The following is a 24,495-nucleotide window of genomic DNA, read 5'->3' as shown; positions in this document are numbered from 1 at the left end:
TGCCCGATAAGAGGAGGACTCCACGTCTCTCCGAGAGACAAGCCCCTGGTTGCTCTGCTGTGTGAGCCTGAACCAACTGCGGCCGCCTGCCTGTCTGTTTTCGTCGTCTGTCCTTCAGTGTGCATCGCCGGGTGGCCTTTGCTGGAGCCTAGGACCCACTAGGAATAGGTAAATAGACCCCGTGTGATTGCATACTAATTCTGTCTTGTGTGTCATGCGTTCCAGTTCGGCTCAGCTGTCTAGACATTGAAGTACCAGGGGATAGGCCATTATTGCTGACTCCTGGTCACCTGCGTTTGTCCCACTAAGTCTAGACAGATAATCAATTAATTGGGGCATAATTGGGACAATTGGCGTAGCCGGCAGGATTCCAAAACAAATTTCTCCACAGCGCAGGCGGATAAGTATTTAAAATTGGCAAAAACACTCAGGTTTCAGTCGGAGTATTAAGGAAACGACCCCTGAGTGTAAAGGGGATTAATCTGGCACCAACCAAAAGCGACTAGTCTCTGAGGACACGGGTCAGTGGTCGTCCACCATGAGGGCATACCCAGGAGAGGCTGACTCCTGAAGGCGAATGCCGGAGGGTCCTAGCAGTCTCTCTGTCCAAACGGAGCCGAGTTGGCGGATTATACCAACCGACCTATTCCCAATCTGGAGATTTGACACCGGAGCATAACCGAGTCGCCTAGGTTCAGTCCAAAATCGAAACTCCCCTTCAAATTCAAGGAATTAAATTAAGGGAAACTGAAAGTAAAGGAAAATGAAACTTTTTGAAGAATAAATTTACAGCAGAGCCGAACTTATGAACAAAATTTTGAAGAAGCTAGCTAAAACTCTCTCTAATTTTCTATTAAAAAAAAAACAACCCTAACAACTCTCCATCTAGAAACCACATACTGCAATAGGAACACACCGCATACACAAGGATTCTGTCCGTTTGGTAGGTACAGACCAAGACTCCGTCTCACTCTACACCACGCAGAAAGTTAAAAACTTCTTTATCAAGCTTTTCAAAAGAAATGACCCTACCAAGCCTAACATACCATCAGAAAGCAAATGGAGGCCAGTAGAGGACGCCCTGAGGGCCAAATATAAAATCCAGACAGCCCCAGGCCTCAAACAAAACATATGGTAGTAGATCCTAACAATCTGATTCCAATAATAGAAAGAGCGCCACCACAGGAGGTAGTAGGAATATTACTACAGACAATCCATCACCTGCAGGACACTGACAAGGGAAGATCACTAGCACAGAAGGTAGTTGCAAAATACTCTAGCAAGCCAGTAGTAGTAAAAAAGAAGGTAATAAAATCAGAAAATGAAGGGACTGAGGAAATGGTAGAATTCACCTCATTTTTAAGGTAGAACTAGCAGAACTCAGAAAACTATTGATTAAAGGAGAATCAACGGACGTAGAGTGGCTTGTAAAAATATATGAACTTGGAGGCCACACGTCTATGTTAAGTGCAGATGAACTCACAGCAGTGATAGATGCAATAAAATTAGCCAAATTAAAAACAGCGCTAAAGGAAACTGCAGAACAACACTCAAATACAGTAAGATCATTATGGAGCTGGATAGAAGATGCATGGAGAAGAGCATTTCCATCAGTGGACCTGTCTTCAGGACAGTTTTCAGAACACTGGGAATCTCTTACACAATCACAGACCCAATTAAGGAAACTGGTGATCCTAACTAGCCTCTATAAACCAGATTTGAGCTCACCATGGGAAAATTCAGATGTAGAAGGGATAGTCAAGGTACTAATAAGAAACGCTCCAGATGGCTACAAAATGCAGCTTCAAAACCTTATCGCAGGTTCCAACACTGCAGAGGATATTAAAAGGAAAATCCAACTGCACCAAGACCTATTAGCAGAAAAGAAATTCGCCTTCATGGCAAAGGAATCAAATAAATATTCATTTCCCATGCAACAGTATAGAGGACCTCTAAAGCCCTTAAAAACACCCCAAACCAATCAAAACAGGCAGAATGACCAATACAGACAAGGACAAGCTTATTATTGGAGGAGGAACAATCCGTTCTTCAAGGACAATAATCAATTCAGAAATAATAATAATAATAATAACCCATTTAGAAATAACCCATTTAGAGGTAATAACAACCCATTCAACAGAAACCCACCAACCCAACCACAAAATCAAAGAAACCCCTTCTGGACAGAGATTTGAGACAACAATCCATTTCAAAATAGTCAAAACCCCTTCAGACAGAATCAGGGAAACTGGAGAGGCCCCCGCCAACCACAGCAAGTTCGGCAATAGGGGGGCCATACCAGACACCAATGCCAGAACATTACTTCTACACTACAGACCCTGAAGAAATCCCACCTAAAGTGCCTATATTCAGTAACTCCCCATTAGTTATAGACACATCATTCAACACAATAAATGACAACAGACCATACATATCCCTCCAAATCTCCCTGGGAAGCGGGCCATTACAATATAAAATCTTTTTAATAGATACCGGCTCGCAGGTCTCCCTGCTAAAAGAAACCCACCGCTTACAAAAACATTTAAATGCAGAACCAAAGAAAGGACCTATAGTACATATTGAAGGAGTCACAGGAAATGTGACCCCAGCCTACCCAACACGAGGAAAAACACTATGCAAGGGCAAACAAATCCCAATCACATTCCTAGTCTCACCTCAGGTTCAAAACATATTAGGTATGGACATCCTACCAACATTATTTCATCACATTTCCCACACACCCAGGCTACATAAAATCAAAACTTTCCTCACTGCACTACAAATACCTCCATTAACATTACCAGAACCAAATACAAATTCATTCACACCTCAATACCCTCTAAAAGGAGGACATGAGGATGTAACCAAAGCACTTAAAAAACTTTTGGAAGAAGATATAATAGAACCAGGCAGATCACACATTTATAATAGCCCAATCTGGCCTGTAAAAAAGCCTAACGGCACCTATAGGATCACAATTGACTATCGCAACCTGAATAAGGCCTCACCAAAAATAGATGGCTGTCTGCCTGATGCGCAAGAAGTAATCAATATTATCCAGAGAGACAACCCTAGATTTATGGCAGCAATTGATCTCTCAGACATGTTCTTTGCAATACCCATAGCTGAAAAATCCAGACCCATTATCACATTTACATGGCAAGGCAAACAATACCAATTCAAAAGACTCCCACAAGGATACAAAAACTCTCCCACAATCGCACACAACCTACTTGCTAACAACATTGACCCCACAAAATACAAATCCACAATCATACAATACATAGATGACATTCTACTCTATAACAATGACAAAGAGATTCTACAATCTGATCTAGAGTCACTAGTAACACACCTAAAATCACTAGGCTGGACAATTAATCCTGACAAAATCCAGCCCCCAGACACCAAAACAACATTTTTAGGCATCCATTGGAGCTCTGAAGGTAGAAACATACTGAACAAAGTAATAGACAAATTACTAAACCTAAAAAGCCCAACCAACAAAAAAGAAGCACAACAATTAATGGGACTTTTCATGTACTAGAGACAACACATACCATACCTGGCAAACATTGCAAAACCCATATACAAAGTCACCAGGAAGGCAGTAGATTTCATATGGACCCAAGAACAGGAATAAGCATTTAAACAATTAAAGGACTACATACACCACTTTCAATCCCAACAAAGTATCAGACCAGGAGACAAAATAGTACTAGACATTAGTTTCATGGCAGAACATGGCAGCTGGGGACTATACAAAAGAGGAACAGAAGACAAAAAGCTATCCCTGTAGGATTCTGGACTCAGAGATTCCCTTACTCTTACCACAGATTCTCTCATTTTGAGAAACTAATCTGGACACTATATTTGGCCCTGTTGCATATAGAGCCGCTGACCAGACTTAACCCAATAACTGTGCGCAGCACATTGCCCCTTAAGGCATGGCTCAAAATGTCAGCTGAAGAATTGGCAGGTTCCCAAATTGACGAAAAGGTTCTCGCATGGAAGTGGTACATTAACACACAAGAAACATCTGGCTCCAGTGAACCAAGCCCTCCTCACCGAGGAGGTCAACAAACTTGAGGTAGAACCACCTACCTGTGCCAACAAGTTTGTCCAACCACCCGATCCAATCAGTGTGAAAGGGCCACAATATAGCCCTAAGCTTAAAAATGCCTGGTTTACAGACGGATCAGCCTCCGTAACCGGTGACCAGAACGAATGGAGAGCAGCAGCCTTCAACCCAGCGACATCCAGGGCGCTAACAGTGAACGGCAAGTCCAAATCTGCTCAACATGCTGAATTTATAGCTACATATTTAGCCATTAAGGACTCAATTGACAATTATTATTCCAAAATTTACATCTTTTCTGACTCATGGGCAGTTTGTAAAGGAATCACTGAATGGTCAGGCAAATGGCAACAATTAGGCTGGTTAATTAATGGCAAACCTTTATGGTCACAAGACTATTAGATAAAACTCCACGATCTCTCCAAACAAATTAAAATATACATTACACATATCAACACTCATGCTACAGACAAAACACCCACAACACTGCACAACACAATAGCAGATACATTAGCAAAAGGAATTACACCAAGGGATAACATCACCATCACAGACAATTCAAAATCATTAGCAATTAATCTGAAATTAGTAAGAAATGAAAATAATGACTGGTCCATCGCCCCTCTTCCAAAACTTATATTAAAAAAGGAAGAAGGCAAATACAAATTATCCTCACCAACCCCAGAACTTACCTTTACACCACAATTTATACAACAGATACATACAACATTAGGACATTTAGGACACTCCTCACTTGCCCATTGGTTCCTTAAAAGAAACCTGAAGGCACCCATCAAACTCATTAAACAAGCAATCAATTCCTGTGAACAATGCAAAGGCACTCACACATTTAAATCTCTTACACCACCCAGACTGACTAAAGCATGTGTGCCTAATCAAGTCTTACAAATTGATTTTATTGGACCACTTCATGTACCCTTTGCAGACAAATATGCATGCACTATTGTTGACACAGCAACTGGAATACTTTATGCTTACGCCTCCAGACATCCAGATGCAAAAACCACTATGAAAGCACTCTCAACATGGTTCTCATTCTATGGTCCACCACAAATCATTGAATCAGACCAAGGCACACACTTCACAGCATCATCAGTCCAACAACAAGCACAAGACTTAGACATTGATTGGAACTTCCACCTGCCTTATAATCCACAAGCGGCTGGACAAATAGAAAGACACAATGGCCTCCTCAAACACAAAATACAAACACTACTCAAGGATAGGTCACTCAAGACACTACAAGAATTACTAGACAAAGCATGTCTACAACTAAACTCCAGACCTAAGGTAAATAGACTCTCCCCAATAGAAGAATTACTCCAGCCACACATTCTAAATAATCCCATTGCGGATCATGAACCACCCCCCAATATCACGAAAAAATTACCCTATAAAATCTTGACTAAATCCACTAAGGACGGCTCCTTATCCCCACAGGAAATAATCACCCACTGTGGATCATCACTCTTCTGGACTGTAAACAGTCTAGGACACCTACTGTTACAGAAAACCGAAGAAGAACAAAGCAATACTTAGAGAGATGGAGTTACATTTATTACACGCGGTTCCAGAGGAGAATGTCTCTCAAATTCTGGGCCCCAACATGCAGGAATTTTCCCTATTTATATGTTTTTACCTTCTTTGTCTCCCAAATATGGGGTGTTTCCGGCCCCTTTTGCAAGTTCTTAAAGAGCCCGTATGTGCTGGGACCTCGAGACCTCAACCAGAGGCCTGGCCTGGCACCAGCACTGATAACCTTGTCTGGGGAAGATTTAATGGCCTCCCTGAAGTGGGAGTAGTCTTAGCAAGCAAGAATTTACAGAAGCCAAATAGCAGGGCTAAAATTTCAAACAGCAGTATTTATATAAGATGGATGCTTCACTACAACAAACCAAAATACAAAACTCTACCCCTCTGGCATGATCCAACTGCTCACTCAAAAACATCTATATTGATCCATACCTGCTCTCACTCCCTTCTCAATCCTTACCACACTAGTTCTAGTTTTGACCCTCAAATGACTCCTTAACAATGTGCTTAAGGATTGTCTGCATCTCCCTCTTTGGACTCTTCCTCCTTATAGCACTCCTAGCAACCCCACTGACACTCCATTTGACGTGGTGTCCATATCGCTCGTGTAACAATACCAACACCACCGAGCCCACCACTACCGTCCACACGACCCTAGAAGCCTTAAAAAACCCCTGCTCCGCTTTTTATAATCATACCCTCTGCATCCTAAACAAATAATACCCCTCTCTTTTTCAGTGATCAGACACTGGAAACCTGGGAACAACAACTAAATGCATTTCTAGAAGAAATCTCAGCAGTCTCAGTACCCCCACAACCCATACCAAACCAACCCCCCATTTACCCTACTCCTCCCTCCACCCCACTTCCAATTAACCCTCCTTTGGAACCAGCCCCATCCCCAACAATTCCTCTTTACCCTAGTATTGCTCTTGACAATTATCGCATAAGACTTCACCCCCAGATATGTAATGATCCTTGGTACTCCTGGATACCCCCATCCGACTCATTCTGAATATCCAGCAAACCTATAGACCAGCCTCACAGGCCCCGTGAGACAAAGTCTCCATAACCTGCTGGATGACATTCAAGCATTTGCTGAATATCTCCCAGGGCAAATTGTTATTGATTACCTCCCGCTTATAGCCCATTCCCCATCACCTCCTGGACTAACTTTTCTATTCCTTTCATACACCCTATCCCAACTACTCTCATTAGCAACCCCCTTCGTTGCTTTTTACACTCCAATAACTATCAATCCCCACCCTTTCCCCTTGCGCCGCCAACATGGGAATGCATACCCAGTATCACTCAAGAAGAAATCCACCATGCTCTGTTAGCACAGGACATCATTCAGGAGCTAGAACAGGGAGACATGGAACTAGATTTTCTCTGCTACCTCTAGCCTTTATACTCTCCCTTATTACTGCTGCCTCTGCTAATGCGGCCACTTCTATTGATACCTCCAATGCCCAGACTTCTATGATTACTATTTCTACCTCTAACCCTACCACTGCTCCCTCTACTACCACAATGACAATCCCTTCATTTGTCTTTCTTACACATCCTACCCACATACCTATCCTGAAAAAATCGGAAAAATATTATGTGTACCCACCTGTACACATAGTCACAAACAATAATACTTTATTCTCATACTCTATAGGACACTTTGATTTTAATACCTCTATCCACTATCATAACACCTATAAACTCTGCCCTGCATACCTTTCTGCACACACTTGCCAAACCCTTGCACTAAATTCTGAGCAAACGACCCTTAGAGCTCACTACCACACCCAACTAAAAAACTGCATACCACTTCAATGGTTTAAAGATGCACTCACCACTAGATCTGTATCAATCATAGACACACAACATTATGAACCATCAAATACAACATATGAAATCACTAACAAATCCTCTTACTCTCAACCCATTCAAAGCATAGATCCCTTTGTTACTCATGAAAACCTGACATGCATACAAAGAGCAAATCTTAATATCATTCCCTTTATGGAAAGATTAATGCATTTCTGGTACATGGGCAAGGAAGGAACAGATTTTGAGGATTATGACTCTTATGAGTCCAAGGATAAAAACAACTATGAGGATGAGGATGACTCCTCAAATGCTTCTCCCACATCCACAGTAACGCCAATACTCAACAGACATCCATTCTTTTCACCACCTACTAACAACCTAATTCTTCCACTAGGATTCAATAGGACAAAACATTTTAACATGACTCATGTAGTCACAGAAAATGGTATTACATATTATCAATACTATCTCACAGGCTTTCCCAACTTTCCAGTTTTTGGCAACTTCTGCATTAACTCATGTATCATGCCTCAGGAATCACCAACACTTGCATCACCTCTCACAACACCACTGGAGGATGCTATAACCCCTCAGGAATTTTTAACCTTAGACCAAAATTTCTGGCCATACAGACATTTCACAAGTTCTTACAAATCTCATTACACCACCTGTTGTAAATTTCAACAATCCTTTACTTCAAATTAATAACAACCCTAAATTTGGTAAAATAGCTTCATTGCATTTATCCTGAATGGCACCAGTCCAACATAGAAAATTTATTTAAACAGAAAATAAAAGATGACTTTGATTTAATTCTTGGAGCATACGTTGAACTTCTTACTGTTCTCAATTGCTTCAAAGCCACAGAAAAAATCCTTCCTCAAGTCTTATGGCTTCTCCAGGCACACACTGTCAAACAATATGAATCTATTAAATGGAAAATATCCCAACCCGAATTTTTGGGATTTTGGAAAACAAACCTCACAACACCACATTTCCCAGGAGTCATATCCAATACACACACATCACTTAAAGACAAACCTGTCTACTTCTTTAATGGATCTCACCTCTGTAACACTACATCAACCAGACACAGAGCATGCAATCTTGCAAATCTCACTAACATACGCCTATCTTCCAACTTTCATGACACATACCCTAGACTCCCCATCGTGAAACTTCCTAATATAACACACAACAATATCTATAATACCCTTAGAAACACTCTCTACTATACCCTTGATGGAGACCCTTACACATGGGCAAACGTTTCATGGTCAAGAGGAAACTACAAATTTCCAGTCTTCCTCCTTAACAGATCTACGCCCCTGTATAACCTTACAGGTGGCTGTGTCTCTAACCCCCAATTCACAGGATTCAAACTACCCTACCTGCTCCAGACATATCAAACCTATGCTTCTTCATTCAATTCTCTTCGCACCAGTCCATATTCTTATAGCCCATTCCCCATCACCTCCTGGACTAACTTTTCTATTCCTTTCAAATTCACCACTAGCAATATCCTAGACACTGCCGATTCACCCAGTAGCTCCACCACATACATTTACCAATACCCTAAAACAGTAATCAGACCTAATATCATCTCTAACCCTGACCTGAGACACCATTCATATTTAAATATTCAGGATCACCTTGTAAACCTTACATATAACATCTCATATGGTCTGAAACCTATTGCATGGTTCTACAATTTTGGAGCAAACATTAATCCAACAAACACACGCAGACTTTCAGGAACCCTATCACAGGGATACCAACAATACATGCTCCACTATATGGATGGCGCATGGAACAAATTATACCTACACTCTTACTCACCCATTACAAATCACACTGTATTACCCATCATGCATATTTACTACACACAACTTTCTTTTGTTGACTGCTTTACAAAAAACCCTCTTCAACCTTGCGTTATTCATAGAGGATGTTATAACAGCACAATATGCCTTAGAACGTACCACTATCAACCAGTATTCTCTTATGGCATCACCAATCCTCAACTTTCTACATCCCCACCACCACCAATTATAACCCAAACAAGCAACCCAATCAGAATTATTTACAGACCTATAATCCACTCTACAACTATTATATTTACAAAACAAGGTTTTCTAGTAACTACTATCATTCCCCAATGTGCACCTCTAAGAAATAAACTCCAAGTTAACCTTCCATCACTGCCATCTATTGGACAAACAAACTGCAGACACTTGCTTCAATTTGGACTCGCTATTGCAGCTCTTTCTCTCACGGTCTCTATAGCTAACACTGTCAAAATTGCGGAAATAACTTTAGACCTACAAAAATACACCAAACTTCAAAACTCTAGATATAATGAAGTCTTACACCTTATATCTAGAAATTTCAATTCAGCCTATGAATTAGCAATCCAAACCCAACAACAACTAAAACTACTCTCAGCCGCAGTACAAACCATGGACAACAACATCCGCCAGATTCATGTAGACCTTCAGGATCTCACCACCAGGTTCTCAGACTTCCAACTACTTTACTCCTGCCAACAAACCCAAAACTTCCTTACTAATGCTCTTAAAGACATTCATAGCCTTATGCTTATGGGACATGGCTTCAACCCAACTTGGAGTGATTCAACTGCTATGGTTGATTTCTCTAAACCTGTTGGCTGCGATTTATTCTCTTGCCAACTGACTATTCTATCTACAATAGGTGGCGAACACCTAGTTGGATACTCTACCCTAAATCTCCCTACATTCTTACCTGATGGTACCTGGGCTAAACCCGACTCCGACCTACTTTATGCTGAACCTTACTTCTTCCCCCGGAACTCCCTTGTTGAATTCACACCTTATATCTACATTGCTGCCAACCCACTTCAACTATCCCTCTTCTCGGTACCCATGCAACCCTATGCCCCAGAACCCCTTATATATAACTTAGGCCATTTTTATTTCCTTACCTGCTTTGTGAATATTACATATTATGACCACACCTCTAATTCTGATCTTCCTCTTAATTCTTCTAATAACTGCACCCTTCTTTCTCACACTATGAATATTACATATCTTAATGACACCCAATATTCCTCCTTTGTTGAAAGAACTTCCCTATATTTTCATCCCTCTGTACCTATGCAATTTTCTGTCTCCCCGAAGCATTACACCACTCCCGTTTCCATTAATAACACCATTTCTAAGTTAAAAGAACTCCAGAAACACTCTGATGACACCATCAAGAAACTTGGAGCAACATCAAAAGCCATCGACCACCTGCTCCTGATACCCAACAGCATGACCCTCAACACAGCTGCGGACCTGGCCGACCTCGATAAATACTGTGACTTCGGGACCACCGTCGTTTCTCTCTGGAGGACTGTACCTTGTTCTCCCCACTGGAATCTTTTTAACCCCATCTATTACATCCAAAAAGGATGGAACTCCCTTACCTCTGCTTGGCAAACAGCTAAAGCCATTTTATTTCTCTTAGCCATTATCTACCTCATCTCCCTCTTCATTAGACTCTTACCCTGCAGAAAGAATAAACTAAATTAATTTTGGCCCCTTCAGATCCCCCTCAATATATGTTCCTCGGGACCACCGGGTGGAATGTTATAATAATGTAACCCCTCTAATGTATGAAATAATTATTGTATGAAATGTTTGCTGTATGGAAACCCCAATACTCTATAACTTCCAAAATTAATGAACACCCCATTATCTTGATGTAAAAGCTCTGAGCCCTTAAAGTGTAAACGCCCTGCTCCCAGCATAAGGCACACCATCTGGCCCACACTGATAAGGACACAAGTTGTTTAGCACGGTCTATATAACCCTGAGACCAGGGTCTGGGATTGGATGAAAAGTAAAATGATATGCACACATCTTTTATATTAGTGGGTACAGGATAGTTAACAGTTAATGATTAACCTTATATGTGGCTCGGAGTATGGGGGGTCAATGGGGAAGAAAGGGGGGGATATCTATAATACTTTCAACAATAAAGATAAATGTAAAAAAAAAAAAAATTAACATGATAAAACAATGAGAGGATTTGTGGTCTCTGTCCTGCTGCACTGGTTGTGCCTTGTGAGGTCTGGAAAAAGGGGAGTTACCCAGACTTTCCAAAAAATGTTATCCTAGAAGCAAATGACAATAGACAAGCTTAGTTAAGATAAAGATTGACCTTTGTCAGGGAAGACACTGGCCGAGGACATGACTACCCACCATAAACTGCTTTTAGTTTAAAAAGTTTTAATTTTAGATCATCCTTTGTGTTTAGTTTAGGTCTCTGAGTTTACAAGGTCGCCATGCAGGCCTTCCCTGAGCTACTCAGGTTAGCATGCAGCCCCTTTTCGTCCCGAGTATCCTCAGTGGGGATAGAACCTACAGTCTTGGTGTATTGGGATGACACTCTAACCAACTGAGCTACCTGGCCAGACCTACTTAATGTAAGTTTTATGTGACATTGGAGCCTTCATAAATAAATAAAAACCCAAAGAAACCACTAACTTGAGTGTTTTTATGCTAGAGTTGATGAAGAGTGGATGGTCATGGAGGAATATGACAAAACAATGGTAAAAAGTCAGTGTGGTGAACTGGGGGAGACAGCAGGGCCTGTTTCTCTGAATCTTCTCAGTGTTTCCTCTGTCTTGGAGATAAGAGGCTCCTTTCCTCTGGTACAAGGAAGGCACCTCTGATCAAAGAGTCTTATAACCTGTTTCAGGGGATGGGGCAGGGGGTGGGGGATGGGGGAGGGGGTTAGAGAATCCTTCCAGGACCTACCCTACCAGTTCTCCAATTTCTTCAGCTTAAAATATTCAAGGTGCCAAGATGTCCTGAACCCCATCAAAAGGAATCATTACTTCAAGCTTTGTACTGAGAAATCTAACCATGAGTCAGATTTTTTCTAATGCCTCAAGGATTAAAAAATCTTTAATAACATGGCCCTGTTAAAGAAAAAAAATTATTCTGACACTTGTTAAAACAGCAATGAAAACTTTATTCAGCACGATGGCAATAGGTGTTGAGACTACCAGTATTATAATAGGGGAGAGAGCTCTGGCCCAATTCTCAAAGCAGGACAGATGGCTGTGGGTTTAAAGCCAACAGTGTGTGTGTGTTGGTGGGGGGGCAGGTGAGGGGTGGTCAATGCTGGGAGAATCCCTAAGAGGAGACATCCAGGGTGAGAAATTCTTGCTAAACTGTCCGAGTAGATTACATGTGGTGTTATCCAAGGCGTCCCTTGAGATAAACTTAACTGTGCAGGTGTTTGGACATTAAGTAGTTGCTAGTGAAGAGACTACTCTAAGCAATCAGGACCGAGGGTAGGCATTATCATCTGACCTGATATTAATATAGTAAAAACTGCCAGAGGAATTACACCACAAAAATATATGCAGTTGCAAATCACACAGAACACTTTATTACTCACAAGGTTCCTGGTGCTGTGGGCTCAGACTTAACGGGGTCCCCAGGGAAGAGTGGCATCCTCTGAGGGCAGCGGTGGATCCGTCTTTGGGTGGCTGGCTGTCTGGTTGGGTTGAGTCAGCAGGAGGAGGGCGACCGAAGTCTCACGATAGGAGGTTCGGCCGTTCCTCTGCCGTCCGGTGTGGAGCAAGGCAGCGTGGAGTGTGGATCAGGAGGATGATCGATGTACTCGTTTTTTAAGCCTGTTTGGCCCACAGCAGTCTGGGTGGCTATCAGTAACATACATTATCACACAAGTGTTCATCAGAGTACAAGCTGGTTATCAGCAACATGCGTCATTCCTGTGGGTGGAGTACAGGAGGAATATGGGGTAAGTTTTATCTATGTCACACACACACAGGGAGGTGGCTACATAAGTGGTCAAGTCTGACCCTTAATATGTCACTCTAAGAGTTCACCCTAAAATTACAAACTTATAAACGAGAAAATTATTACTATTACATAAACCTATTTAAAAGGATTCTTGCTGAAGACAGACTGGGATGGTTAGAAATCACGGACACACAGGTAAGCAGATACTGAAGAAATTCAAGACATGCCACCCAAAATATGCACTTTGGTATATATGGATTATTTGGAGCTGAAGACACTTGTCAAACAGCAAATGCTGGGAGAGCCCTTCTCTGAACTTCACTGATTCACCTAAAGACAGATCCTCCAAAAAGAATTTTGTTGTCCTAAATCCCCTCCCTGGGAGTTCCATCCACTAGGAGAGGATACTAGAAGTCACCACCCCATCCAAAGTTTGTCCCAAACTTCCCATCTGTTCTAAGGCCCAGTCATTAAAAAAAAAAAAAAAATCCCTGACTCTCTCCTAAGAAGCCCATATCCCCTATCTTTTTGGTGTACAAGCTCTTACTGCTTTTTTGGGGGGTATTTTTCCTATGATGCCTTCATGCATATAATATTAAAAATGAATACATTTGTATGCCTTTTCTCCTGATAATCTGACAGTATATTTCATAGGCCTAGCAATGGAATCTAGAAAAGCAAAGGTGAAGCATTCTCTCTCAACTGACTCAACAGGATTTTGGCTACAGCTGGACTAGGCAGGCCAAGGTCAAGGCCCAAGGACACGGCATAGTTGAAAAGAGGGCTCAGAGCAGCCTGTCTACAGTTTGTCTCAATCTCTGTTTCTACCATTTCATGCTCTAGCAACAACTACTTATACCCACCCACCTGAACTCACTCCACACCTTTGACCATGCAACTCTTTATGCTCGAAATGCCTATCCATCTTTTGGTCTGTAATCCACATTCAAGATATAAGTCAGCTTGGACAAATTCCTTGAAAAATACTATTAGCAAATATGACATTAAAACATCTAAACAGCCCCAAATCTATAAAGAAATTTAATTTAGAATCAAATTTCTTCCATTTATTAGAAAGGCCCAGGTCTAGAGGGCTTTACTGGTGAATTCAATAAAATATTTAAGGAAGGAATAATGTCAATACTAATACTTCACAACTTTTTTTTTTTTTTGAGGCCTGTGGGATCCTGATACCGAAACCTGACTAAGACATTGCAACAAATTAAAATAACAGATAAATGCAAAATACTAGCAAACAGAATTCAACTATATATTGAAGAATTACAAACAATGACCTGGTAGAGTTGACTCCAGCAATGCAAGGCTGGTTCAATGTTTGAAGTCATTGTAACCAACCTTATTAACAACTTAGAGAAAAAAACCCACAGGGTCATGTCCCTTGATGCAGAAAAAGGTTTGGCAAAATTAAAATCACAAGGAATTTTTATTAAAAAGCTCCTGGAATTAATACAGAAGTAAACTGTATTTCTATATACTAGCAATCAACATGTAGACACCAAAAATTAAAAATGCAATGCCATTTAAAATCACTCAAAAAATTCTTAGGTATAAATGTAACAAAAAATTATAGGATTTGTTTGCTAAAAACTATATAATGCTGCTCTAGCAGGTATGGCTCAATTTGTTGGAGCATCGTCCAGTAGACAGAAAGGTCACAGGTTTGATTCCCTGTCAAAGCACATACCTCGGTTGTGGGTTTGATTCCCAGTCTGGACACATACTGGAGGCAACCAATCGATTTTTCTCTTTCATATTGATGTTTCTCTCTCTCTTTCTCTCCCCCCCCCTCTTTCTAAGAATCAATGTCCTCAGGTAAGGATGAAAAAAATAACTACATAATGCTGATGAAAGAAATTAAGACAGTCTAAATAAATGGAGAGACATACCATATTCATGGATCAAGAGACTCAACATAGTAAAAACGACAATTTTCCCCAAATTGATGTACAAGTTTAATGCCATTACTGTCAAAATCCCAGCGAGATTATTTGTAGACACAGATGAGCTCATTCTAAAGTTCATAAGGAAAAGGAGCTAGAATAGCTAAAGCCATTTTGAAAAGAATAAAGTAGAAAAATCAGTTTATTTGATCTCAAGACTTCTACTATAGCTACAGCAATCAAAACTGAGTAGTATCTGTAGAAGGATAGACTCCTAGATCAATAAAGCATAGAGAACTCAGAAATAGTTTCACATAATATGCCCAGATGATTTTTCACAAAAGTACAAAAGTAATTCATTGAAAAAAAGGTAATTTCTTCAACAGATGATACTGGAGCAAATGGATGTCCATAAGTAAAAAAGTGAATCCTGGCCAATGACCTGTTTCCCATGTGACTGACAGCCAAGTACCTTCCCTATTGTTATAGTAATATGTAGATATGTTTAAAAATGTTTTAAAAAATGTCTAAAAATGTTAAAAAGGTTTTAAAATGTTTGAGTTAACTTCCTTGAAACTTAAAGTGTGATATTAAGGACACATTCCCCACTGCCCTGAAGCGTGTGTACACCATAGATAAGGATTTGAACTTCAGTTACTTACTTAGAAGTGACTTGCTAAGATAACCATTTGTGTGAGTGATGTACTCTCCCTAGATAACCACAGGTAGCCCCTCGCCCTGTTTGAGATTAACGTGTGCATTGACGTAATTCATTGATAGCCACCTGAACTGCTGCGGGTATGAAACAGGCTTTAAAATAGGTCCTGGCCAGGTAATGGTGCTCTGCTCGCCTGTCGAGACCGCCACAAAGGCACGTCCTTTTGTCAGTCCGGCAAGCGACGCTGCTCTACACTTCTCTCCCTGCCAGACCACAGAAGAACGGCTAGTACCCCCCCATTGAGACGTGAATGAGCTCTCAGGGGAGGAACGCCGGCCCCCTGCATCCAGACCGGACCAGCCCAGCTGCCAGACCCCAGAGGACAGCACCACTGGGATCCTGTTTAAGCCTATATCAGCAGCATCAGAAACTTATGTAATAAAGTGCTGTGTGATTTGCAACTGCATATGTTTCGTGTGGTGTAATTCCTCCGGCAATTAGTTGAATCATTTTGTGTATGCTTAAAATTGAAATTAAAGCTTCTGGTCTTTTCAGTCCTAGGCCTGCCCTTGGTCCTGCTTGCGTAGAGTAGCCTCTTTGCTAGCAACCACTTGAATGTCCCAACACCTGCACGGTTAAAGGTTAATCTCAATGGATGCCTTAGATAACTCCCCAGATCCTTTCCCAGGATCTACTTGGAACACCTATGTCACACCAACTTCATTGGGCATGCATCCATCCTTCCCTTGCCCAGTCCCCTGGGGTGTGCAAAGTTGCAGCTTCTTGGCAAAGCTGCCCAAATGACATGCCTATAATGTTTGGCCTTCCCTTTGCTCCTTTCCTGTTATGAATAACTAGGTTAATTACACCGGTATCCATTGGCTTGTAGTCACTTCACTCATTCACTGCCTTTGTCTTCGCATGGTGCTCTCCCCATGTCTGTTTCTGTGTGTTTCTCTCTCCTTATAAGGACACCAGTCATTGAGTTAGGGTTGTCCACCCTCATCCAGTAGGACCCCATCTTAGCTTGATTATATCTGCAGATTACATCTTTTTACATGTGTCATATTCACAGGAACCAGGAGTTAGGGCTGTAATATATCTTTTTTGGGGGATACATTTCAATTCATACAATTAGACTTAATCAAAGTCTAAAACTTTTGCTCTGAGAGGAAAATAAGATGGCGGCATAGGTAAACACTGGTACTTGCTGCCTCCCACAACCACATCAAAATTACAACTAGAATACAGAACAGCCATCATTCAGAACTGCCTGAAAGCTGGCTGAATGGAAGTCCTATAACTAGAGAAGTAAAGAAGAAAGCACATTGAGACTGGTAGGAGGGGTAGAGGCGCAGAACGGGCTGCTCCAGCACCCATGCGTGTTTTTTTAATTGGGAGGAATATCTCCAAGGCCTCCTGTGAGAAGCAAGGGGTCCCAGCCCCACACCAGACCCATGTTCAGGGTTCCAGAGCTGGAAAGAGAAGTCCCTGTAACTTCGGGCTTTAGTGTGGGGTCTACCTGGTCTGAGGCTTCCAGGGAAACAAGGTGTCCAGACCTTCATAATGAATGGGAAAGGATGGGGCTCATACCCTAGTTGAGGTGGACCCTAGGGGACAATTGGGGATGGGGAAGAGGTTAGAGGCCAGGGGCATAGAACTGGGTGTGGCTCTTCCAGGGCCTGCCTTAGTAGCTGGTGGTAATGGCTGCAGTGGACAAACTTGGCTGTTTTTCCTAACAGGTTACTTTCCCTGGAAGAATAACTTCAGCATTGAAACTGTGGAGCAAACCTGGGGAAGCCATCTAGAGACCACAAAGGGTCTTCAGTAGAGTTGTTAATGAGCCCCTTCCTTCCCCAGGCTCTAATCTAGGCAGTGGAGATACAGCAGGGAAAGGCATCAAAGGGTCTGTCCTCTGGGAGGGTGATAAGAAGAGATAATGTGAAGGAGGGTGATAAGAGGATTGGAGAATCCATTCCTACTCCTGCAGCCCATGGGGGAAACACCTGGAGGAGTTCCAGGCACAGCTCACTCTGCCCTTCTCCAGCTCGCCTTACTCCTTTCTCTCCTTTCTGGTCCCACTGCTGCCCATCCAGGGAGGCTCTGGTCACCTCTGCCCTGGACCTTGTGCTTCCTCCTGTGGAGTGTGTATCAGCATGGCTCTGTCAGAGATCTGGCCCAGTGCCTGATTAGGACCAGTAGAGACCTTTGCTCTAGTGTGCCCACTATCTTCTCAGGATTTCCACGTTAGGACTGCCAAGTCAGTGTAACCACAACTTTCCCTGGAGCCATGGGTGAGAGAGCCAGTATGCAGGGTTCAGAATGAGACACGCCAAAATATGCCTCTATGGTATGTGGATTGCTTTTGAGCTAAAGGCAATTTTAGCTCCAGGCTTGAGAGGAACTCCTGCCAGCAATAAAGTTCCTGCAGGAGGAAAATAGAGGTAGGCTTTTCTGACCTAATGTGGTTAAGAAACTGTAAAGAAATTAACTATATATTTGTTTCTGGAAATGCTTGGTTAGCAAGTTGGAAGAAAGCAGGGGCAGCTTGGGAAACTTAGCACCCTAGAAATTAAAAAAATAACTTGGATTCCACTTTTACAACTTATTTTGAAAAAAATTATTTTTTTCAGAAAAGTTGTAAAAAAAATGGCTCAATGAACACACATATACCCATCACCCAGTTCTGTTAACTTTTTGCTGCATTTGCTTTATGTCTCTATAAAATAGATGCTTCTGAGTCATTTGAAAGTTATAGCCAGGAGAATTCTTTACTCTAAGTCAGTGGTCAGCAAACTCATTAGTCAACAGAGCGGCAAACTGCGGCTTGCGAGCCCCATGTGGCTCGTGAGCCGCAGTTTGCCGACCACTGCTCTAAGTAATTCAGCATACACCTCTCCTAATAACAAGGCATTCTCATCAACAGCCATCATAACACTGAAACATTTAATGATTCCATAATATTTTCTAATGCATATTCCTCTCACAAAGTTCTCCAATTGTCCCCCATCTCCTTCATAGCTTCTTTCCTTCAACCAGCTGTAGGATGATTTACTGGTGGTCTCCTGTGGAGAGAGGTTCTCTAACTTTTCTGTTTTCCTTGATACTGACTTTTTAGACTGAAGGTATGTTTGTAAATCACAGGGCTGCATGGGCATACATTCCATTGTTCCTAATGCTGTTCCAACAGCTGAGATACTTCTAGCAGGAATTGTAGCCTCCTGGGGAGTGTGGCCCTTTCAAACAAAGGGCTGGCTGAGTTCTTTGGCCTTGATAGCTCTAACAACCATTACTAGAGGCAACATTTAAACCAGGGGTTCATCTCCAGACATTTGGCTTTGTCTGGAGACATTTTTGGTTGTGATACCGTTGAGGGAATGGGTGTACTACTGGCATCTGAGTGAAAAGAGGCCAGCGATGCTGTCAAACATTCCCCTTGAAAAAGTATTATCTGACCCCAAAAGTCAACAGTGTAGAGGTGGAAAAACCAAGGGAGCTACTGAAGTGTTCCAACCAGTTGACTCCTTGGCACCATTCCTTCTTGTTCCTGAACTGCTCCACTATTGTCTGGGCCATCAACATTAAACACACAAACGAAAGTAACAATGTCCCAATGCTTCCTGCTAAGTAGGAGATTCACTTTCACTTGTTTGTATCTAAATTGGTCCTCTGGTTGGCCTGTGAACTTCCTGAGCCTGCCTGCCAATGCGTCATCCGAGATGAGCACTGTTAGGGCAGGCACGTAGCAGTAGCCATCTTATTTGGTAGAAAAGGTGCCAGTGAAACCCCAAGAGCACTGCTAACTAACAAGTGTGCTGAGGTTAGAGTACACAGAGTGCTTTCCAATAGTAAGTCCTGTCATTCAACCTAACACTCGAGGAGGCAGTTTATCACGCGGTGGCTCGCTGGCTGTGCCTTTGCACTCGAGGAACCACGTTTGGCCAGGGACTGGCTGGAGGACACCGGCTGGCGGGGGCCGGGGGCGGGGGAAAGGGAAGTGTCAAGAGAGAGCGCTGGGGGTGGGGTGGTTGTGGAGGAAAACCAAGTTTGGACGAAGGGGAGAACACTGGTCAGGGTTAGGATTCAAACGCGGGAGTCAGCCTCCAGGTCCCGCACTCAGCTCCTTAGGAGTCAAAACTGTTCCGTCCTCTCCCTCCTCCTCCTGCAAACACCTACCCTAACGCTTAAAGGGCGCCTTGGGTGAAATAAAGTCAAACAAGTTCAGCGGTAGCCATGGGCATGCTTGGCTCCTGATCTCTGGAGAGACGGGCGAGTACTCCCGTTGCGGTGGCGGCCGGGCATGCGGGGAATGTCAGGTCTTGCAGACGCCTCCCTAACCCCCTACTCTCCAGGTAGGGCAGGTGAGTGGACCAGGCCCCGTCCGAGCAGCGGTGCGCGGGGCGGCGGAGGGGTCCGCGCGGGAAGGAAGCCGTCGATGGGGGCCACGGCTCAGACCGAGGACACCCTTGTGCCAGTGTCCGGCCTCATCCGAAGGGCAGCGAGCGCGCCGCAGGACGACTTGCTGCTTTAATCCAAGGACAAGGAGAGCTGGCCATTCCGTTATGGGCCTCCCACTGAGCGAAAAATCGAAACTTCCCTGGAGGCCTTACTTCGGCGTCAGAAGGGCGCACTCGGGCTCTCGGACCTCCCCGCTCCGAATACCGCCCCTTCCCGGCACGCACCTGGGCCCCTGAGGCCCCGCACCGCTCAGTGAGAGCAGACCCAAGCCCCGCCCCGCTGCCCCGCCACCCCGCCATCAGGTGGGCAGTGTCAGGCTCGGCTCCGCCGCAGGTGACTGTCCGTTCCACTGCCCGCCAGGCCCCGCCCCGCCCCGCCGCTAGGCATTGCAGTGCTCCGTACCGCCCCGCCCATCCGGCCTCCAGGTGAGTAGCTCCAGGCCCCGCCCATCGCCTGGGGCGCCTGCGCAGTGTGGCCCGTCCGGCCGAGGCCGGGCGGCGCGGCCGGCGCAGTCGACAAGCGCAGTACGCGTGCGCCGTGCGGCCAAGGGCGGGCGGCGGCGGCGGCGGCGGCGGAGCGGGGGCGGGGCGGCGCCGTCTGGCTCGGTTGGGCTGGGGCGGGAGCACGGCGCGGGACGGCGGGGCCCGCGGGCTGAGGACAGCGGCCTCAGTGGCCGACAGGTAAGGCCGTGTGCCGCAGGGGAGAGGGCGTCGCGAGCGGGGGCGCGGTGGGCTCGTTGAGGGGCGGTGGCGCCCGGGGAGCGGCGGGCCACGGCGCATTGTCCGGGCAGCGAGTGGCGCCTGTACAGCGCCCCCTGCCGGCCGGGCCGCGGGCGGGGGCCTCCGGCCGTTCGCCTTTGTTCACCGCCCCCGCCAACATGGCCGCCGCCCCTGGCCCGGCAGCTCCGCGCGCTTTGTTCCGGGCGCCGCGGCCCCGGGCGGGCGGTGCGACCTGGGGAGGGGGACCGATGCGGCGGGCGCTGGCGGGGGCGGGTGGGGTGAGTTGCATAACGCGGGCTGGGCTGGGGATGGGAAACGGGACCTCCCAGACGGGGGAGGGGCTGAAGGAAGGGGGAAAAGGTACAAGTCCCCTGGGTCTTGGGGGGCGGAAGGGGAGGGAGGCAAGGAGGAAAGGATGTGGGGAAGGGTGAGAAAAGATGTGGGGTAGGGTAGGGTGGGGTGAGGAGGGGCGGGGACGGCCTACGGAGTCCGGGGCTAGGCGGTGCGGGATCCCTTGCGACGCGTGGACCTTGTGGGACCCCTGGGAAGGGATGGGAGGGGAGGAGGTTCTGCGGGTGATAACCTGCAGCCCGGCGCTGTCCGTGGGTCTCGGCGGTGGGCCTGGCGGAGAAGGCGGCTGCTTGGGGCTTCCCGTGACGCCCACCGCCCCATTTTCCGCGCGGCATCCTGCGCCCTAGGCGCCTTGCGCGGGACGGGAGGCTGGCGAGGTCGGTGCACTCGCACACACTAACACTTTTTTCCTCACGATGACCTTGAGCGCATTCCGCAGCGTTTGTGGAGAAGAATCCCATGACGCGGAAACTGCGCAGTGCCTTGCGTTGGGATCTGCCTGCCTCTCCACTGGGGGTGCGACCCCTTTTTCTGTAACTAGAATAGATTTTAGTGACCGTCTCCGCAGTATATGCCTCGACATAGGCATCCCAAATCTGTTTATGCAGTTGTTTTATGCCAATTTGCTTCCTTTGATTTGTGGTTCGGATTCCGGGTTTTGGAGAGGGTTTTTCCTACATATTGAAGTGGCAAGTGCGGATTATTTTACCTATACGTCACAAAGCAACTCGAGATAAACATTTCAGTGTTTTAAAGGATTACATTGCTTAACGTGACTTCAGTAGACATACCTACAGGTATGGTAATACCTGTATAACTTCTGTTGGAATTTTCTGGAAGAATCGTTGTAAAGGGAGAATACAGTAATTGTTTTGTACATAGCTTTGTTAGGAAGTGAAAATTAAACCTATACTTGGGGATGAAGACTAGGACAAATTGAGTTTGTGAACACTTAAGGGGTTATGAACTTTAGTTGCGAAATTACAGATGGGGCTTAAGTGAAATGAGACCTCCCAACTCCCTTCTCCTAGTTAATGGGCAAACACCAAAAAATTGTAGTAGCTACTAATTTATAGAACATTTATTATCAGGCTAATACATGTAAAGGTTGCACAAAAGGTCAGAATTATCAGTAGTAGGCATCAGTTTCTTGTGAGGAATAAAATAAAATTTCTTTATTTCTAATATTTTGAGTAGGGAAATAGTCACTGTTAAAATGCTGTGAAATGAATAAGGAAAGAGTGTCTCTGGTCATCAATTTACGTTCAATTTAGGATTTTTTTAAAAAGACTTTTGATGATCCCGAGAATTTCACTAGTACTGTTTCTAACCATACCTTTAATTACCAATTCAGAATACAGTAACAGTATTTACTTAGTTCTGGAATATCCGAAGCAGTATTACTTAAGGTGAATTCTTTGTGACTGTTCAGATAGTTCCCAACTTATGATTTTTTGACTTTACAATGACATGAAAGCAATTCCTGTTCAATAGAAACGGGATTTCAAATTTTGAGTTTTGAGTTGTTCCTGGGCTAGTGAGCCGCAGCTCCCAGTCAGGCACCTGATCACATCAATACTCTACAGTGAACTATGTTGGCAGTGTTTTTAGGACCTTGTTTTGGGTTTTTGCGTTCCATCATGTCTATAAAACAGCCATCTTTGTGTCCGGTTTCTGGCGAGAAAGACCTACCGGTTTGCTAAGTGGATAGAGCCTGCAGACGGAAGTGTCCCAGGTGCGATTCCGGTCCAGGGCACATGCATGGGTTGCAGTCGGATCCCCAGTAGCGGGTGTGAAGGAGGCAGCCGATCCAGGATTCTCTCTCATCATTGATGTTTCTATTTCTCTTCCTCTCCCTTCTTCTCTGAAATCAATAAATATATATTAAAAAAATAATTGGCCTACTGTATGCTAATGTAAGTGCTCTGTGCACATTTCAGGTAGGCTAGACTAAGCCAGGATGTAGGTTAGGTCTACTAAATGCATTTTTGATTTACGATATTTTCAACTTATAATGGATTCATTGGGGTATAACCCCATTGTAAGTTTAGGAGCATCTGTAGTTCTAGGAGCTCTTATAGGATAGACAAAGGGTTTCTTGGTCAACTAAGTTTGGGAAACAATGCCATCCCTTTCCTTCTAGGGTCACAATTCACATTTTTGCATTTGGGCTGTGAGAAATAGTGTTTTCCATATTTGGCCCCAGATCTCTTTGTTTTGTTTTTAGTGTAATATCTATTAACACCCATGAAATCTAGGTAATGTTGGTCATGGGGGTCCTTACAGTGTATTTTAGATAATGTTGCCTCTCCTTTCATTTTGAAGTGAGAGGTTGATGTGGTTTGTGTGTGCCTTTGCATCAGATTTATCTCTTACTGTATTGATGAGAAATTATGAATTATTTGAAGTCTTACCTAAAAGGAATTTAATTACAGTGTTTTCACTACTGGATTACTTATCTGATTGCAGTTACAACTTATGGCTGTATTTCTTAATTAACTTTTTTCCCCTTGGTATGTTAGAAATACATGAAAAAGATACTGTTGTTTCTGAAGTTACTAATGTGGATTATTTAGAGATTAAAAATAATGCTGTTTGGTATTGCTTTGGTTTAGCTATTAGGATCTTAATTAACTGCTGAGAAAGCAGTTAATATATATTCATGTAAATATTTCCTTATGCTTATTAGATGCTTAACTAAATGTGTTTTCTTCTCTCTTTGAAAAGAATAAATTGGAAGATGGGAATCAATTATTTTGTCCAAGTATTTTGTTCAGTTTGGAAGACATTATGGTATTGTGAAAAGGAGATGAGCTTTGGAGTTCGACATAGAGATAGAATGACCTTTCAACTCAGAAGAGTTGGTTTGAAATCCAGCCCCATTGGTCCAAAGTCACATAGCTGATTCATCATGTAGCCCTTTTTAAAAAAATATTTTTATTCTTACTTATTGATTTTTAAGGCTAGAGATAGACATCGATTTGTTCTACGTATTTATGCATTCATTGAGTGCTTTTTGTATGTGCCCTGACTGGGCATTGAATCCCCAATCTTTGTTGAGGAATAAAATTTGTATTGGGATGATGCTCTAACCAACTGAGCTGCCCGGCCATGGCTCACCTTTCCTTTTTGAACTTCTGATTCCCCATCT

The 24,495-nt window shown here is 43.8% G+C and overlaps 1 protein-coding gene across 7 annotated transcripts in view; it reads left to right on the top strand.

The window, feature by feature from the left end:
- The first annotated feature begins 20,842 nt into the window (after window positions 1–20,842).
- Window positions 20,843–24,495, top strand: part of SPIN1 (spindlin 1) — a 109,955-nt gene continuing 106,302 nt past the window's right edge. For 3 of the 7 annotated variants that reach the window (XM_080670360.1, XM_080670357.1, XM_080670355.1), the window contains exon 1: window positions 20,867–20,954. The gene's annotated coding sequence lies outside the window, so the exon portion shown is untranslated. Of the gene's footprint in view, window positions 20,955–21,150; window positions 21,272–24,495 lie in introns of those variants that run through there. The other 4 variants (XM_080670358.1, XM_080670359.1, XM_080670361.1 and 1 more) reach the window with 4 other exon arrangements.

Source organism: Plecotus auritus (genome assembly GCF_963455305.1).
Source record: "Plecotus auritus genome assembly, chromosome: 5".
Taxonomy (NCBI): Eukaryota; Metazoa; Chordata; class Mammalia; order Chiroptera; family Vespertilionidae; genus Plecotus; species Plecotus auritus.
The sequence above is the reverse complement of the archived record's forward strand: the minus strand, read 5'-3'. Positions and strand labels throughout refer to the sequence as shown.